At 34.4% G+C, this 20,189-nt stretch overlaps 1 long non-coding RNA gene and 1 pseudogene across 1 annotated transcript; both read left to right on the top strand.

Moving 5' to 3' along the window:
• The first annotated feature begins 13,602 nt into the window (after nucleotides 1-13,602).
• LOC110270620 (uncharacterized) lies at nucleotides 13,603-18,912 on the top strand. Its single transcript, XR_002360258.2, has 3 exons — nucleotides 13,603-14,434; nucleotides 18,320-18,401; nucleotides 18,524-18,912. It is a non-coding gene; the product is annotated as an uncharacterized LOC110270620 (long non-coding RNA).
• LOC148567245 (uncharacterized) lies at nucleotides 15,639-17,096 on the top strand (annotated as a pseudogene).
• Nucleotides 18,913-20,189: the final 1,277 nt, after the last annotated feature.

The following is a 20,189-nucleotide window of genomic DNA, read 5'->3' on the forward strand; positions in this document are numbered from 1 at the left end:
ATGGAATCTCTATGGTCTCTAGATGAGCCTCAGAGTCCTTTGGTTCCTCAGAGGGAAACTCCTTATTGATCACTGGATGTCCCAGGAGGTCTTCCTCCTTGGGATTCACATCCTCTCCTTCCCTTACAGGTTCGGCCATGGTGCTTATGTCAATGGCCTTGCACTCTCCTTTTGGATTCTCTTCTGTATTGCTTGGGAGAGTACTAGGAGGGATTTCAGTGATCCTTTTACTCAGCTGGCCCACTTGTGCTTCCAAATTCCTAATAGAAGACCTTGTTTCATTCATGAAACTTACAGTGGCCTTGGATAGATCAAAGACTAAGTTTGCTAAATTAGAGGTATTTTGTTCAGAGTTCTCTGTCTGTTGCTGAGTGGATGATGGAAAAGGTTTTTTTTGTTAAACCTGTTTCTTCCACCATTATTAAAGCCTTGTTGAGGCCTTTGATCATTCCATGAGAGATTTGGATGATTTCTCCATGATGGATTATAGGTGTTCCCATATGGTTCACCCATGTAATTTACCTCTGCTATTGCAGGGTTCTCAGGATCATAAGCTTCTTCTTCATAAGAAGCCTCTTGAGTACTGTTGGATGCAACTTGCATTCCATTCAGACTCTGAGAAATCATATTGACTTGCTGAGTCAATATTTTATTCTGAGCCAATATGGCATTCGGAGTATCAACTTCAAGAACTCCCTTCTTCTGAGGCGTCCCATTACTCACAGGATTCCTCTCAGAAGTGTACATGAACTGGTTATTAGCAACCATGTCAATGAGTTCTTGAGCTTCTGCAGGCGTTTTCTTTAGGTGAATGGATCCACCTGCAGAAGTGTCCAATTACATCTTTGATAGCTCAGATAAACCATCATAGAATATATCCAGGATGGTCCATTTTGAAAGCATGTCTGAAGGACACTTTTTGGTCAGCTGCTTGTATCTTTCCCAAGCTTTATAGAGGGATTCACTTTCTTTTTGTCTGAAGGTTTGAACATCCACTCTAAGCTTGCTCAGCTTTTGAGGAGGAAAGAACTTGGCTAAGAAAGCCGTGACCAGCTTATCCCAAGAGTTCAGGCTATCTCTGGGTTGAGAGTCCAACCACACTCTAGCTCTGTCTCTTACAGCAAAAGGGAAAAGCATGAGCCTGTAGACTTCAGGATCTACTCTATTAGTCTTAACAGTATCACAGATCTACAAGAATTCAGTTAAGAACTGAAAAGGATCTTCAGATGGAAGTCCATGAAACTTGCAGTTCTGCTGCATCAGAGAAACTAGCTGAGGTTTCAGCTCAAAATTGTTTGCTCCAATGGTAGGAATGGAGATGCTTCTTCCATGTAAATTGGAATTAGATGCAGTAAAGTAACCAAGCATTCTCCTTGCATTATTGTTGTTGGGTTCGGCTGCCATCTCCTTTACTTGTTCGAAATTTTCAATAAGGTTGTCTCTGGATTGTTGTAATTTAGCTTCTCTTAGTTTCTTCTTCAGAGTTCTTTCAGGTTCTGGATCAGCTTCAACAAGAATACCTTTTTCTTTGTCCCTGCTCATAAGAAAGGAAAGAGAAAAAGAAAAGAAGAGGAATCCTCTATGTCACAGTAAAGAGGTTCCTTATTGTTAGTAGGAAGAAGAAAAGGAATAGGGGTGAAGAAAAACGAAGAATCCAAACACAAGGGTAAGGATAGGAACAGAGATGTGAGATGAAGAGAAGTGTTAGTAGATGAATAGAAGGAGATGAGGGAGAAGGACTTTCGAAAATTATTTTTGAAAAAGGTTAGTGATTTTCGAAAATAGTTTTTGAAAAGGGTTAGTAATTTTCGAAAATTCAAATAAAAAATAAAACAATTAGTTAATTAAAAAGAAATTTTTGAAAAAAAGGAAGATATTTTCGAAAATTAGAGAGAGAGTTAGTTAGGTAGTTTTGAAAAAGATAAGAAACAAACAAAAAGTTAGTTAGTTAGTTGAAACAAATTTTGAAAAGATAAGAAGTTAGGAAGTTAGAAGAGATATTTTGCAATCAATTTTTTTTGAAAAAGGTAAGATAAGAAGATATTTTTGAAAAGATATGATAGAAATTAGTTTTTGAAAAAGATTTAATTTTTAAAATCTCAATTAATGACTTGATTCACAAGAAATCATAAAATATGATTCTAGAACTTAAAGTTTGAATCTTTCTTAACAAGTAAGTAACAAACTTGAAATTTTTGAATCAAAACATTAATTGATGATATTATTTTCGAAAATATGATGTAAAATTAAGAAAAATATTTTTGAAAAATATTTTTGAAATTTTCGAAAATAACTAAAAAAAATTGAAAAAAGATTTAATTTTTGAAAAAGATTTTTGAAAAAGATAAGATTTTTAAATTGAAAATTTGATTTGACTCAAAAACAACTAGATTTTTAAAATTTTTTGAAAAAGTCAAATCTAATTTTCGAAATCTTAAGAGTGAAAAAGGGAAAGATATTTTTTTTTATTTTTGAATTTTTATGATGAGAGAGAAAAACAAGAAAAATGATGCAATGCATGAGAATTTTAGATCAAAACATGTGATGCATGCAAGAATGCTATGAATGTCAAGATGAACACCAAGAACACTATGAAGATCATGATGAACATCAAGAACACATTTTTGAAAAAATTTTAATGCAAAGAAAACATGCAAGACACCAAACTTAGAATTCTTTAATGCTTAGACACTAAGAATTCCAAAATGCATATGAAAATTAGGAAAAGACACAAAACACGAAAACATCAAGATCAAACAAGAAGACTTACCAAGAACAGCTTGAAGATCATGAAGAACACTATGAATGCATGGATTTTTCGAAAAATGCAAGATGAATATGCAATTGACACCAAACTTAAAAATTGACTCAAGACTCAAACAAGAAATATTTTTTATTTTTATGATTTTATGATTTTTTTGTATTTTCTTTTAATTTTTTCAAAAATCATTTTGAAAAAGAAAAATAAGGATTTCAAAATCTTTAATATGAATTCCAGGAATCTTGTACTCTTTAGTCTAAAGCTCCAATCTGAAGGTTAGACATGGCTTAATAGCCAGTCAAGCTTTAGAATGGATTTACATCCATTGAGGTGATTAGTTGAAGACCAATCCCAAAGGAGTTTGGGTATGGCTTTACAGCCAGATAGGATTCAACATGTTACCATGAAGCACTAGAATTCATTCTTAAAAGTTTTGAAGCCATAGAATAATTTATTTTTGAAAACATTATTTTTATTATATTTTTTTTTTCGAAAACAAAAGAAAAATTTTTGAAAGATTTTTGAAAATTTTTTTGAAAACAAAACAAAAAGAAAATTACCTAATCTGAGCAACAAGATGAACCGTCAGTTGTCCAAACTCGAACAATCCCCGGCAACGGCGCCAAAAACTTGGTATGCGAAATTGTTACTCAGGTTGGGAATTATTATTCGAAATTGATTCCCCGGCAACGGCGCCAAAAACTTGGTATGCGAAATTGTTACTCAGGTTGTGAATTATTATTCGAAATTAATTCCCTGGCAATGGCACCAAAAATGGATGCACAGAACCATGGTCTAAACATATCTTCACAACTTCGCATAACTAACCAGCAAGTGCACTGGGTCGTCCAAGTAATACCTTACGTGAGTAAGGGTCGAATCCCACGGAGATTGTTGGTATGAAGCAAGCTATGGTCACCTTGTAAATATCAGTCAGGCGGATATAAAATGGTTATGGAGTTTTCAAAATTAATTAATAAAAGAGGGATAGAAATACTTATGTAAATCATTGGTGAGAATTTCAGATAAGCGTGTGGAGATGCAATCGTTCCTCTGAACCTCCGCTTTCCTGCTATCTTCATCCAATCAGTCTTACTCCTTTCCATGGCTGACTTTATGCAAGGGCATCACCGTTGTCAGTGGCTACATCCCCTCCTCTTGTGAAAATGGTCCAAGATGCCCTGTCACGGCACGGCTAATCATCTGAGGTTCCCGATCATGCTGGAATAGGAGTCACCATCCTTTTGCGTCTGTCACTACGCCCAGCACTCGCGAGTTTGAAGCTCTTCACAGTCATTCAATCATTGAATCCTACTCGGAATACCACAGACAAGGTTTAGACTTTCCGGATTCTCTTGAATGCCGCCATCATTCTAGCTTACACCACGAAGATTCCGATTAAGAGATCTAAGAGACACTCATTCAATCTAAGGTAGAACGGAGGTGGTTGTCAGGCACGCGTTCATAGGGAATGATGATGATTGTCACGTTCATCACATTCAGGTTGAAGTGCGAATGAATATCTTAGAAGCGAAATAAGATGAATTGAATAGAAAACAGTAGTACTTTGCATTAATCTTTGAGGAACAGCAGAGCTCCACACCTTAATCTATGGAGTGTAGAAACTCTACCGTTAAAAATACATAAGTGAAAGGTCCAGGCATGGCCGAATGGCCAGCCCCCAAAACGTGATCACAGGATCAATAATACAATCCAGGATGTCTAATACAATAGTAAAAAGTCCTATTTATAATAAACTAGCTACTAGGGTTTACAGAAGTAAGTAATTAATGCATAAATCCACTTCCGGGGCCCACTTGGTGTGTGCTTGGGCTGAGCTTGAATATTACACATGCAGAGGCTCTTTCTGGAGTTGAACGCCAGGTTGTAACGTATTTCTGGCGTTCAACTCTGGTTTATGACTTGTTTCTGGCGTTTAACTCCAGACAGCAGCGTAGAACTGGTGTTCAACGCCCTTTTACGTCATCTAAACTCGTTTAAAGTATGGACTATTATACATTGCTGGAAATCCCTGGATGTCTACTTTCCAACGCAATTGGAAGCGCGCCATTTTGAGTTTTGTAGCTCCAGAAAATTTACTTTGAGTGCAGGGAGGTCAGAATCCAACAGCATCAGCAGTCCTTCTTCAACCTCTGAATCTGATTTTTGCTCAAGTCCCTCAATTTCAGCCAGAAAATACCTGAAATCATAGAAAAAACACACAAACTCATAGTAAAGTCTATAAATGTGAATTTTACATAAAAACTAATGAAAACATCCCTAAAAGTAACTAGATCCTACTAAAAACATACTAAAAATAATGCCAAAAAGCGTACAAATTATCCGCTCATCAGTAGCGTGGCTGTCGCAGTGGAGGAAGCCTAGAGAGAGAGAGAGCGAGAGAGAGAGAGAGAGAGAGAGAGAGCATTGTTGCTCTGCCGCTTCTTCCCAGCGTCACCCCCTCTGGGGTTCGCCGCCGCCGCCATCATTGGAGATGAACCCAGTTGTTCTCTTGATGCTAGAGCTATTGTCGTCATTGCTTTGGCTCCATTGCGTGTTGTTATTGTTGCTGTTTGGCTGCTGCTGAGGTCCCCTACCATCACTAGAGCTGCCCAGAACCATCGTGGTTGCTGCCAAGAAAATGGAACGGGGGCTAGAATCTGACAGAGCATCACTGCTGTCGATCAGAGATGCCAAAACTACCGTTGCTGCTGTAGATTCAGAATAAGTGGATTTGTCGCGTTTAAATTATGCAATTTCAAAACTCTGTGGTAGGGGATTTATTTTTAAAATGAACCGTTTTAAGTTTTGAATGCCATTAAAGTCTAGTGAGTAACTGTAAATAATTTATAAATATCTTGTGTGATTAATTGATAGATTTGAGTTTGGTTTGAGGTTGTAAATTATGGTTGTTTGGGTATTTTTGTGATGATGTTCTAATGTTTTGATTAGTTTATTGAGTCTTGATATCTTTGTTTGATTGTGGCTGCAATTTGATTGATTCTTGGATTATTTGGCAATGTTGGAAATTCTGATTCTTGCTGGTTATGTTGAATTGATTGTGTGATGACATTGTAGTGGCTATCAAATTGATGGAATGAATGTTTGCTATAAATCCTGGTTATGTTGACAATATTACATTGGTTACTAAACTGAATTAAGATAGATTGATTATCGAGAATCACGTTGTTTCGATATTTGTTGAAAAAAGACTGGTGAATTGTTGAGATAGAGGGAACCCGTAAAGGTGGTTAAGTACTATTTTTAGAAAAGATTATGTCCAAATTTTTATAAAAATGTAAAAGGTTTAATTAAATTAAATTGTATGAAATGTGCTTTGGATGCATGATTTACGAATTTGATGTTTGGAAGCTTGAATATAAATGTTTAAGGTGTTTGGTTAAGGAAAAGATAAAAAAAAAAGAGTTACAAAAAAGAAAAAATTGAAAAGAATAGTTAACAAAAAAAGAACAGAGGAAGGATCTGAAAAAAAATTTACCAAAAGAAAAATAAAAATGTGAGTGGGGACATACAACTGCAAATTATGTTATGGGAGTAAGAATAATAAAGTTACTTGATGTGACTTCGGCCATAAGACTGATATGCAACTGATTCAACGGGAACTATTTTCTAGGGGTGAGTATCTTCAAGTCAACTGATGTGGCTTCGGCCATAATACTAGTATGCAACTGATGCAATAAAAAACTATATCTGAGACTTGTTCCTAGATAATGTCGGGTTGCAGTAGTCAACCGACAAATGAACTCATGACCTGCTTAGGACAAACATTCATCATATGTATTTGTATGAATAATTTGGGTGTGCCTTGTGTTATTGTATGTGTGATCTGTGATTTCTCATTCTTTGATTTATGTATGAATTGCTTGTATATTTTTTATATTGTGTGTTTTGTTTGTGTTTGTTAGTGTACTCATATAATCAAATTGATGTGGTTTGGGTTCGTATGTGTTAGGAATTTAAAGAAAGTGATTAATTATCCAAAGTAAAACTAAAAACATTTTCAAAGATTTGATAAAAATAGTTTTCTTGAATAAGTTAATTATTTGCATTTTATTTCATTACTTTTATGGTATTCTCATTCTCAACTGAGAACGAGTGGTTTGTTCTCACCCTAAAATTTTTCACCCTTTCAGTGACACAGGTTTGAAGACTCAGTATGGAGCCGCAGACAAATAGAAGAAATTTTTTGAGTTAAATTGTTTTGATGGAGTTCCTTCGCTCTTGTTGCTTAAGATTTTATTTTATACAGAAAGATATGTGTTGTATCTGAGTTCAATTTGATTTCACTTGTATAACATTTATTATTGTTAATATTTATGTGATTATTATTGCTTGGAGATCTTTGATATATGATTTTAGTAAATAAAAACAAAATTATTGGTATTTTTCTAAAATTGAAAACATGTTATCACGTAAAGGCCTAATATTAAATAGATAATAAAGAAATTAGATTAGTAACGTCTTACTTTTAGTACGATCATAACGTGCTAGAAGTTGGGTCGTTATAATATGGTATCAGAGCAGTCCTTCCTATAGAGTCTTAGGAATTGATTGACTATACTTCAGTGCATATTCTGGGTGTCTATCATACTTTATGACTTGTTCTGACTACAAGAGTTTAAGTTTATATGCATTACTGTCTGTTGATTAATGCTATTAGTCTACCATTGCATACATCATGGGTATTAAGTTTGGCCAACTTAACACTAATGATTTATGTATATGGGAACATTAATGGGTTATCATAGACGAAATAGAAGTAATAGGTGATGCGACTCTCAGGGATTGGGAGCATTAGAAGTTATGGAGTTAATTCTAGTTTGAAGTATAATCTTTCTTCGTGCCACGCGAACTGGTGCCATCTTTTCCTTCATTGTTTTCATTGAAATTCTTTATGTTGGATTTCCTTCTTAGAATGTGATTTGATTATTTTTTAACCATACCTTATCATTCCTATATATCTTTGCTTATCTGAATCTTTTCGAACATTATCTTTGACAATGCCTATACTTCTCTTCATAGGCTCTGTTTCATTTCATTTAAGTTCGAACTTATTTTATTATAACAATTTTTGAAAATGAAAATTTTTATAAGGTGGGTAAAATGTAACAACCTGAGTTTTTGAAATTAAATAATGAGATATTTATGATTTATTATATTTGTTGAGAATTTTATTCTAACAAAATTATTTAATAATTAAAATTTTTTTTATGATATTTTGAATTTAAAAATAATTAGGAGTCATATGTAAATTTTATAATAATTGGAGTTTAAACTAATTAGGACTTTTATATAATCTTTATTACAATTGGATATTTGGTATAATTGAAATTAAGATTTCGGTAATTGAAAAATGGTGAGGATTTGTTAATTTAATTTAAATAATTACAAATTAGTTCATCTTTATAAACTAAAAGAAAATTGATTTATCTCTAATTTCAAATTAGAGTACTTATTTAAAAAATAATTTGTAAGTTGATAAATAATTACTTAGAATAATTTTAATCGATTATATTTGGTTTAAAACTATTATTCTACCCTCCAATTTTATCAAAATACTTATTCTACCCTTATTCCTTTATAAAATCTCTAACTCTAACCCTAAATTCCTAATTTTTTCCTAATTCCTAATTTCTAACCTTAATTTCTACCCCCAAACACAAAACATACGCACAAGAGAGAGAGACGAAGGAGAGCGCAAGGGAGAAGAAGAAGAGAGGGGGAGGGACGATGCCGCGAGGCTTGGTGCTGCCGTCGCTGTCGTGTTGCAGGGAGAGAAAGGAAGAGCCGCATCCGAGAGAGGGAGAACCAGAGGAAGTGTCACGCAAGAGAGAGATGACGCCTCGTCTCCGTCATGCTTCTATCGCCACCAATCCGCCGCTGTCATTTCTAGGGCTCGTCATAGGTAGCACCACCGTGGCGGGTAGCGTGGCCGTCGCAGTGGAGGAAGACCAGAGGGAGAGACAAATGAGGAGCCCGGAGAGAGAGAGAGAGAGAGAGAGAGAGAGAGAGAGTTATTCCTCTGCCGCTTTAACCCAGCGTCGCCACTTCTGGTGTTCGCCGATGGCGCCATCATTGGAGATGAATCCATTTGTTCTTTGATGCTGGAGCTATTGTCGTCACCGCTTTGGCTCCATTATGTTTCGTTACTGTTGCCGTTTGGTTGCTGCTCAGGTCTCCTACCATCACTAAAGCTTCCCAGAACCACCGTGGTTGCTACCAAGGAAAAGGAACGGGTTCTAGAATCTGACAGAGCGCCGTTGCTGTCGATCGCAGATGCCAAAACTACCGCTGCTGCTGTAGATTCGCGTTTAAATTATGTAATTTTGACACTTTGAGGTAGGGGATTTATTCTTAAAATTAACCGTTTTAATTTTTGAATGCCATTAAAGTCTAATGAGTAACTGCAAATAATTTATAAATGTCTTGTGTGATTAATTGATAGAATTGAGTTTGAGGTTGTAAGTTGTGGTTGTTTGGATATTTTTGTGATGACGTTCGAATGTTTTAATTATTTTATTGAGTCTTAATATCTTTGTTTGATTGTGGCTGCAATTTGATTGATTCTCGAATTATTTGGCAATGTTGAAAATTCTGATTCTTGCTAGTTATGTTGAATTGATTGTGTGATGATATTGTAGTGGTTGTCAAATTGATAGAATGAATGTTTGCTGTAAATCCTGGTTATGTTGACAATATTACATTGGTTATTAAACTGAATTAAGATAGATTGATTATCAAGAATAATGTTGTTTCGATATTTGTTGGAAAAAGACTGGTGAATTTTTGAGATAGAAGGAACCTGTATGGGTGGTTAAGTCCTATTTTTAAGGAAGGTTGTGTCCAAATTTTTATAAAAATGTAAAAAGTTAAATTAAATTGAATTGTATGAAATGTGCTTTGGATGCATAATTTACGAATTTGATATTTGGAAGCTTGAAAATAAATGTTTAAGGTGCTTGGTTAAGGAAAAGATTAAAAAATAGGTTTACAGTAAAGGAAAAATTGAAAAGAACAGTTAAAGAAAAAGGAACAGAGGAAAGATCTAAAAAAGGTTTTCAAAAAGTAAAATGGAAATGTGAGTAGGGACGCCAACAACTGAGAATTATATTCTGGGAGTAAGCATAATCGGCCATAAGACTGGTATGCAACTAATTCAACGGGAACTATTTTCTAGTGGTGAGCATATTCAACTCAACTGATGCAATGGAAAATCATATCTGGGACTTGTTCCTAGATAATGTCGGGTACCGGTAGTCAACTGACACATGAGTTCATGACCTGCTTAGGACAGACATTTATCATATGCATTTATATGAATTGTTTGGGTGTGCCTTGTATTTTTGTATTTTGTGATCTGTGATTTCTCATTCTTTGATTTATGTATGAATTGCTTGTGTGTTTTTTTTTTTAAAAAATTGATGTGGTTTGGGTTCGTATGTATTAGGAATTTAAAGAAAGTGATTAATTATCCAAAGTAACACTAAAGCATTTTCAAAGGTTTGATAAAAATAGTTTTCTTGAGTAAGTTAATTATTTTCATTTTATTTCATTACTTTTACGGCATTCTCATTCTCTACTGCGAAAGAGTAGTTTGTTCTCACCCTAAAATTTTCACTCTTTCAGTGACACAGGTTTGAAGGCTCAATATGGAACCGCAGACAAATAGAGAAAAATGTTTATGAGTTAAGTTGTTTTCACAGAGTTCCCTTGCTCTTATTGCTTAAGATTTTATTTTATACAGAGGGATATGTGTTGTATTTGAGTTTCATTTGATTTCACTTGTATAACATTATTCATTATTAATATTTATGTGACTATTATTGCTTGGAGATCTTTGATAATTGATTTTAGTAAATAAAAACAAAATTATTGGTATTTTTCTAAAATTGGAAACATGTTAACACGTAATGACTTAATATTAAGTAGATAATAAAGGAATTAGATTAGTAACATCTTACTTTTGGTACAATCATAACGTGCTAGAAGTTGGGTCGTTACAATAACCAAATCAGCCTAAATCAACTAAACAATAATCATGATGATTGGAACTTAAAACAATAACCAAATCAACCTATATTCACTAAACATAAATCATAATCTAAAACTTAAAACAATAACCAAATCAACCTAAATCAACTAAACAAAAATCGTAATCATTGGAACTTAAAATAATAACAAAATCAACCTAAATCTACTAAACAGAAATCATGATCATTGGAACTGAAAACAATAACCAAATCAACCTAAATCTACTAAACAGAAATCATGATCATTGGTACTTTAAAAAATAACCAAATCAACCTAAATTCACTAAATAGGAATCATAATCTTTGAAACTTAAAACAATAACCAAATCAACCTAAATCCACTAAACAGGAATCATGATCATTGAAACTTGAAACAATAACCAAGCAGTCATAAACAGGAAATACATGAGACTAAATGTGATACTAACGTCGTGCTGCTGTCAGGCCAAATGCGCAACTGTACTATAGGAGGTGGTGGAGGGGCATCAGCTATTGCCTTACTTCTGTGGCTGGACTCCGGTGTTGTGGCATCCATTTCTGGAGGCGGCGTTACCGTGGATGCGGGCTGCTGACCGGTAGGAGGTGGCAGCATCGCCGTAGATGCAGGCACGTAGTTCGGGTTAGGGACCATGATGAACGGCTGGTCCATTAAACTCGTAACCTGTGGCATCATCGGTGTGGTCAGAGTAGAGGGAGAGGATCCATAAGTCTGGGGGTACTGGAAGAAATCCTCCCTCTACCCCGTCCACGACTACGACCACGACCAACAACCTGATCCACAACACTTTTGCCTGTCGACATGTCCGCAAATATCAAATTATCAAACAATCAGTAGTGTTTTTCTCAGCAAAACCTAATGTATTGAATTTAACTTAACTTAATGAACCTCTAAATCCACTAATTTTAAAAAACTAAACTAAAAAAACTTCTAAACTGATTGAAAATTAAAATTGAAATTCTAATAAAATCTAAACTAAATTAAACAAATCAAATTCCATAGGGTAAAGTGTATCAAACTTGCAATATTAGGTAAGAAACCTCCAACATTCAAAATAAAAAAATGTCGGTCAATTAAAAAACAACTAACCAAAAAGTTTAATTAATTCAAAATAGAAAAAACAACAAAATAGAAGCTAACACAATGAATGAGCACAATCAAACAATTAACTAAATAAACTCAGGAGCAATTTATCCATTAATTAAATCAACAAACTCAGAATAGTTCCAGACGCTTTCAGCGATAATTTAGAACCTATAAATCTAAACTAAACTATCCTAACTACCTAAATCCACTAAAATAAAAAATTAAAATAACTACACTAATTAAACTAATCTAATGAACTAAAACTAACTAACAGGATTTGAAAAAAAAAGTTCAAACATTGAACCTTGAATGTAGGGTGCAGAAAGCAACGAAAAAAGAGGGAGGAAGGTGACGACACCGGGTTGTAGCCGGTGCTAGAGGTGGCGGTCGTGAGCCGCCGGAGCAGGGAGCTGCAAAAGAGTGAAAGGAGAAGGAGGAATGGACTGTGGCGGTGCTGAAAGGTAGGGGAAGAAGGAGAAGAAGGAGCCGTTGGCGGTGGGGGTTGACGGCGATGGAGAGGGGGTGGCGATGGCGGTGGTCTTGACCGGGGGGTGGGGGCAGGGGGATGAAACGCAAGAGAGAGAGGGATGATGGTGAGGGTTCAAATGAGGGGGAAAGGGTTCGTGATTTAAATTTACGCCACCTTTAACGTCGGACGGTAAACCATTCTAGGTTACCAAAACGCATTGTTTCACTAAATTGCGTTACCGTTAGATTAATCTAATGGTACAGTAGATGGTAAAGGACACGCTAATTTAATTTATTTTTCCTCCAAACATTAACGGCAGATTTACAATCGTAAACTATAATCCACCGGTAATTAAAAAACCTTACGAATTTGATGTGGTTACCACTGGTAACTCCGATGGTAATTCTACCACTACTCCGCGACGCTAAATCCGACGGTATTCAACGTTTATTTTGTAGTGCATCGTTCATTGCTGTTGGATCATAGCACCCCTTTCTACCACCTGCGCTGACCTCCAATCATGATAGAGCTTGGAATGCTCTTCCCATCGGCCTTTGTCACCGCAGTACTGATGATTTTATTTTGCTCCCCGTATATCTTGTCGCATTCTAGTTCTTCTATTCTGGTGCTTGCTCTTCCAATCAGAGCATTATGTTCCTCAAGCATCTTCTAGCTAGTTATAACAAGAAGAAAGTTTTGGGTGAATCTATTTTATATAGATTACAGCCTTTGCATCACTTGAGTATTTAATTGATTTTTTTAGTTAGTAAAACTAAAGGTGTAGATTAAGAAAATTATAATATGACTCTTTCTCAAAAAAATTTTACCAAATAGATCCAATAAAAGAGAAATTTTCCTATAAGAATCAATCGGAGTACTAGTGTGACACTGCGACGGGAGTAGATCTTCTCAATTTTTTCTTCAATTATTTGTTAAAGTATGATCTCTCATCATACACTATCTTCTTCCACATATTTTTTTTGTCTCACTTAAAAAATATAAGGTGAGATATCACACTTTACCAAATAATTAAAAAAAAATTGAGAGGATTTATTCCCCTAATGTGACAGTGTCCCAAACATATCTTGTGCGTACTGGTGAGTCAAATATAGCATGTGCATCAAATCCATGCCCCATTTTTTATCCGAGTCCCTTCTTTGTACTCATCTATCTATGAATGAAGAGAATCTAATAGGATATGCGGATAATTCACATATGTGAGATTTAATTTTTTCGAGGAGCTTTTTTCAGTGAGGAAAGAATAATTTAGACCTTGAAGGACCAGGTTATAAACTCAAATAATAAAAAATACATGAGTTGGTTCACAAATAAAGCAGAGTAACGGTTGGGAGGAATTTGGTAAAGGTTTAGAATTTCTTATTACAAAGAAAAAGCCAAAATCCATTAACAGGTAGGGTTAAGTTGGGTTGGGGTCACTGGCAAGCTTCGTTTGAAACCCAAAGAAGGAGACGTGCACCACGGTGGAGGAGATCGAGTGATTGAACTCCAAAACCCTAATCAGAATTTTTTGATTCTAATGGAGGAGAAACACTGCGATGCCGCATCTCCAACTCCTTCCACCACCACCGACTCACTCGCATCTGAGCCTACATCAATGTGCCACCGTGCCGGAGCTCTGAAGTGCAAGGTCAGCTCCCTCTCACTATAGCGCGTCAAATCCACACGGTGTCATCGCTTCCCCGGCAAGTTCTGCCGCTTGTTCAGCTTTTGCTCCGGCGGATGTGAAGCACTTAGAGAACAGTTTGGGCGTGGACTCAGTGCCGCTGGCTGAGGAGATCTGAGAGAAGAGTAAAATAGAGAGATTCAGGGAGGAGAGAAAGCTCGCCTCGCGGTCGTCGTTGCCGTCGCCACCGCAGTTCATCGCCTTTCCAGATCTGGTAGCACCGGCCAAGCCTCTGAGGATGTTCCATTACGACCTCCTCGACGAGACGCAGAACAAGCTCGATTACATCCTATCTCTCTCACTGTCGAGAAATTCCTCGAGCGCCGCCTCCATATTCTCGTATTCAAGTCCGGCATGGCCAAGTCCATCCATCAGTGCATATTATGTCTTTTTACATATTTTCACATTTTCCCTTAATTTAGGGTTTTTTTAATTCCTATTTTCTATCACTCATGTTTCTTTGTTTTTTTGTGCTTATTTTAAAGTTTAGAATCTAATTTCTTAAATATTCAAGTAGCTCAAAATTATAGTCTGATCTCTTCGGTGATTTGAAATTATTTGGTTCCATTGGTAATTACACTGCCTTTAATTTTGCCATCAAGAATGGCTTTAAAAACTTGATATCCTCATATACATTTTGGAAGAAAGCAATGAGATTCTCTGTTGAAGTTTTACGGTCTTGAAAGCCTTTTTATTGTTATTTGCATCACTTTGAAGTGTTGAAATGGACCCTTAGTTGAAGGTAGTATATATATATATGCTTCACTTACAAACCTACCCAGGGGCGCAGGTAGGTATAAACAAAGGGGGGCAATGGCCCCCCCCCCAAAATTTTAGCTTTTATTCAAAAAACAAAAAAAAGTTTGATCCCCTTTTTTTATTTCTCAGCCCCCCTCCCCTCTTTTTGTTCTATCTTTTCCAACCCCCCTCCCCCTCTCACTTTTAATTTCTACAAAACCCAGCCCAATAGCCCATTGACCCATTCCCTATCCCTTTTTCTATTTTCCAATCCTTATTCCTTTTTTATTTCCCAACGTATAATCACTAATCAGTTCCCAATCCCCTTTTTTTATTTTTCAACATACAACCGGTCTCTTCCTCTCCCTCTCTTCCCACCTTGGCTTTCAAAAAATTTAGGTAACAACTTTTCCTATTCTTCTTCTTCTTTATCTCTTTAATCTTCTTATCTTTTACAATTTTACCTTTTTAATTCTTATTTTTTTTTTTTGCAAATTAAAAAAAAAAGAGTAATTTAACAAGTGATTTTTCACTCCTCTTTCTCAAAAAAGGTTCTATTTTTATTCTTTTTTATATATTTAGTTATTTACTTAATTAGTTAATTTATTATTATTTGTTAATTAAGTTTATGTTATTATATGTTAGTTTGTATATTTAGTTTTTTTATTAGTTAACTATTTAATTACAATTTTATATTATTTATACTAGGATGTTAGTATTATTGTTCTGAATTTTAATATTTTATTTTAAATTGAAATATAATTTATATATTTTATAAAGATTTAGACTGTAATTTATACTTTTGGCTAAATATATTTTAAATTATAGGAACTTATTTGGCCATTTGAATTATGAGTAAGTTCAAAACCATTGATACATTTTTTAAAAGAAAAGATCAAGAGAATGAAGATGCTTCTACTATTACTACTCCAATACTTGAGGGGTCATCAAATTTCATTACTTCAAGTTCTTCATTGAATAGCTCAAAGCGTCCACGACTTCTTCCAAATCAACTGGATGTTTTTCATTTGGAAAGAGATCCTGGAATGCGACCAATGATTTGGAAGTTTCCTCCAAATAAAAGAGATGAAATCCGTCGGGCTTATATTAAAGTTGGGCCAAATCAGCAAATTCTTGATAATTATCCATTTTCTGGTGATAAAAGTCATCGTCGCTTTCAAGCTTCATGGTTTAAATTGTTCCCATCTTGGTTAGAATATTCTATAGAAGATGATGCTATATATTGTTTTCCGTGCTTTCTTTTTGCTAAGGAACCTTCAATCAATACGGGTTCAAATGCTTTTATTGAGAATGGTTTCAGGAATTAGAAGAAAGTAAATAGTGGAAAAGAATGTGCTCTTTTGAATCATATTGGCAAAGGTCCTAACTCATTCCATCATAAGGCGCTGAAATCATGTGATGATTTGATGAAACAATCACAACATATTGACAGACTTCTTCATAAGCAAACATCAGAAGAGATTGAAAAGAATCGAATTCGACTAGGAGCATCTATAGATTGCATTAGATGGTTGACATTTCAAGGTTGTGCATACAGAGGACATGATGAAAGCCAAAGTTCAAGCAACAGAGGTAACTTTTTGGAAATGTTAAAATTTTTGGGATCTTACAATGAAAGAGTGAAACAGAATGTTTTGGAAAATGCTCCAAAAAATGCTAAGTATACTTCAAATGATGTCCAAAAAGAAATTCTACATATTCTTGCTACTAAGGTGAGAAATTCAATTAGAGAAGAGATTGGAGATGCCAAATTTTGTATTATTGTTGATGAAGCTAGAGATGAATCTAAAAAGGAGCAAATGGCCATTGTTTTGAGATTTGTTACTCTAGATGGTTTTGTTAAAGAGAGATTTTTTGATCTTGTGCATGTCACTGATACTTGTGCAACAACTTTAAAGAAAGAATTGATTTCTGTTCTTTCTCATTATAATCTCCAAGTTGAAAATATTAGGGGTCAAGGGTATGATGGTGCTAGCAACATGCGGGGTGAGTGGAATGGTTTGCAAGCTTTGTTTCTTAAAGATTCTCCACAAGCATACTATGTGCATTGTTTTGCTTATAGGTTACAATTAGCATTGGTGGCAGCTTCAAGAGAGGTACTTCAAATTCATGAATTTTTTACTCAATTAAACTCTATTGTCACTATTGTTAGTGCTTCTTCAAAAAGACATGATCAATTACAAGAAGCTCAAGCAATTGAAAATGCAAACTTGGTTGCTCAAAATGAATTAGAAACAGGCAAAGGTGCGAATCAAATAAGCACTTTACAAAGAGCTGGGGATACTTGATGGAGCTCTCACTTTAATTCTATTTGCAGTTTGGTAAAAATGTTTACTGCTACCAATATTGTTCTCAATGATATCATTGAAAACGGGACAACTTATGCACAAAGAGGTGAGGCTTATGGTGTTAGTAAAATATTATTGTCATTTGAATTTGTTTTCACTTTGCACTTGATGAAAGAGATTATGGGAATCACTAATGTTCTTTGCCAAGCACTGCAACAACAATCTCAAGATATTCTTAATGCAATGCATATTGTTTCTACATCAAAGTTACTTCTTCAACAATTAAGAGATGGTGGATGGTGCAATTTTCTTGCAAATGTTAAAGATTTTTGTGAAAAACATGAAATTGAAGTCCCTAATATGAGTGCACAATATGTTTTTGGAAGAGGTCGATCTCGTCAACCAAGTGTGACAGTTGAGCATCATTATCGAATAGATGTATTCTTGGCAACAATTGACTCTCAAATACAAGAGTTGAATAGTAGATTTAATGAGCAAACAATAGAGCTTTTGACTTTGAGTTGTGCTTTGGATCCTAAGGACAATTTCAAATCATTCAATATTGAAGAAATCAGCAAGTTAGCAGAGAAGTTTTATCCCCTTGACTTTCCTTCTAATGAGCTAAATATTTTGAAATCTCAGTTGCAACATTATCAGCATGATATACCAAATCATTTGAAAGGCATTGGTACACTTTCTGAATTGTGCAACAAGTTGCAAGAAACAGGAAAATCAAGAACTTATCACATGGTTGATAGATTAATACGTCTTGTTTTGACTCTACCAGTGTCTACAGCAACAACAGAAAGAGCTTTTTCAGCAATGAAAATTGTTAAGACAAGACTCCGAAGTAAGATGGCTGATGAATTTCTTGCAGACAATTTGGTCATCTATATAGAAAAAGAATTAGCAGCTATTTTTGACACAAATTCAATTATAGATGATTTTGAAAATAGAAAAAAACGTCGAATAGCCTTTTCATAATACAAAACTGTAAGTAGTAATTTTTATATATTATTGTCTTATTTTGATTGAGATTATATATTTATTTTTTTTTTAATTTTATCAATAGAAATAGTAATATAAAATATAACACCGCCCCCCTAAATAGTTAGCCTAGCTCCGCCCCTGAACCTACCTATGTAAATTTGATTGAGACGAATTTTCAACTCCATTCTCTATTATTGAGTACTGAGCTTGATGAAAGTGAAATGACCAAACAGGGCATACAAGAAGCTCTCAGCCGTTGGATTGTGGGAGAATAAAAAGAAAGCCTCAGTGGAGGCACAACTCAAGATAATTGAGGTCATCAACTTTTCTAACTATAATAGATTATCATTTGCAAAGAGAATGCTTTTTTAAATTTCACTAAGGACTTGCATGTGTTCAACTAACACATGACATTACTAAAAAAATTATTTAAACAGGAAAACTTGAAAAGAAAGAAAGCAGAATATGCAGAAAAGATGAAGAATAAGATAGCTGATATTCATAGGTCAGCAGAAGAGAAAAGGACAATGGTTGAAGCTCAAAAGAGGGAAGAGTTTATCGAGTTAGAGGAAACAGCTGCAAAGTTTCGTAGTAGTGGTTGTACACCAGCCAAATTCTTTGCATGTTTTAAAGCATAAGTTTTCTTTTTTTTTTCTCTATTTAGCTAACTACAAAAAGATCATAACATTATTGGTGTGGTTATTACTTGTTAATATTCATTTAAAGATTTGCTTTGGAGTGTTATATTTTTCTCTTGGTGTATATACTATTATATCATTGATATGAACAAGCAATTGTCTTCATCATGGTCGGAAGATAAAAGTAATTTTAACAATTAGACAATGAGATAACTCCTAACCAAAAATTCAATCTTGATTTCAATTGCATCAATTTGAGTATCATGATAAATTCATAAGCTATTGTCTATTTCTGTATTAGTTTATTTTGATTGTGCAACTAGATGATTTTCAATAAAAAAGTAATTGTTAATTAATGTTAATGTGATTATTGTCTTATATAATAATTGCTTCATAAGATACTGATGTCTGTGTAATTCTAATGAGTGTGGTCAATGGGTTGATAATGAGATACATTTCCTCTGTTATGATTGAGGGGTTATGATTCAGTTCTAATTCAGTCGTTATTTCTGAAAATAAAAATCTATAAATGATATGTTAGAGAGTTCTCATTTCTATGCATATTTCATTTCATTAATTAGTATAGTCACTAGCTGTTATTTAATCTGTAACTTTACCGGTGAGAAGCACACATTCATTCTTGCACACGACCACATTAAGGTGGAAGCCACCTATACCAAATTTAGTGGCAGACGAGATGGTAACTTCGGGGTCATTTTCGGAGGTTGGGCAGACTTTGATAGTCTGTGCAAATTCAAGTCCGGAGGTGTTGGGGTGTTCGAGGTCATCTCAATTGAGTTAGTCACAATACTGGAAGTCCGATGTCGCGACGAAACTGGAAGCTGATCAATCTTGCTATCCTTTTCTTTATTAATCAGATTAGTATTTTGTAGATTATGTTGGTATATAACTTTTTAGGAATTTCGATGTACTCATTCTGCTCAAACAAGACACTATGGTTTTTGATACACTATTACTATTAAGGGTGTGTTTGGCAAACATGTTGAAAAGGATAAAAGTGCGTTTAAGTTCTTTAAACGCTATTCTTTGATGTTTGACAACTTTTTTCTCTGAAGGTAGACGTAATTTTGTATCCTAAGAGCGCATTCACTTGAAGCAAGAAATTGTAGTTTTTGACTTTTTGCGTTCACTTCACGTGCGTTTAGGTTTTTTGCTGGTCATTATTGGTTTTAATAAATTTTTTCATAATTTTTTTTATCATTTTTAATACTTTCTTTTATATTTTAATTTTTTATTTTTTTAATTAAATTTTTTATTGTAATTTTGTTATAATATGAATTATTGATTTTATTAAAAATGATAAAATAAATAAAAAACTGATCATACATAACAATAGAGTTATAAGTAATAAAATGTTATCGTTTAAAATAGTACTAAATAAAAAAAATACTGAAAATATTAAAATAATTATAAAATATTTTTTATTTGATATTGTAAAATTTAT

Source organism: Arachis ipaensis, chromosome B4 (assembly GCF_059453495.1).
Source record: "Arachis ipaensis isolate K30076 ecotype BB chromosome B4, ASM5945349v1, whole genome shotgun sequence".
Lineage (NCBI taxonomy): Eukaryota > Viridiplantae > Streptophyta > Magnoliopsida > Fabales > Fabaceae > Arachis > Arachis ipaensis.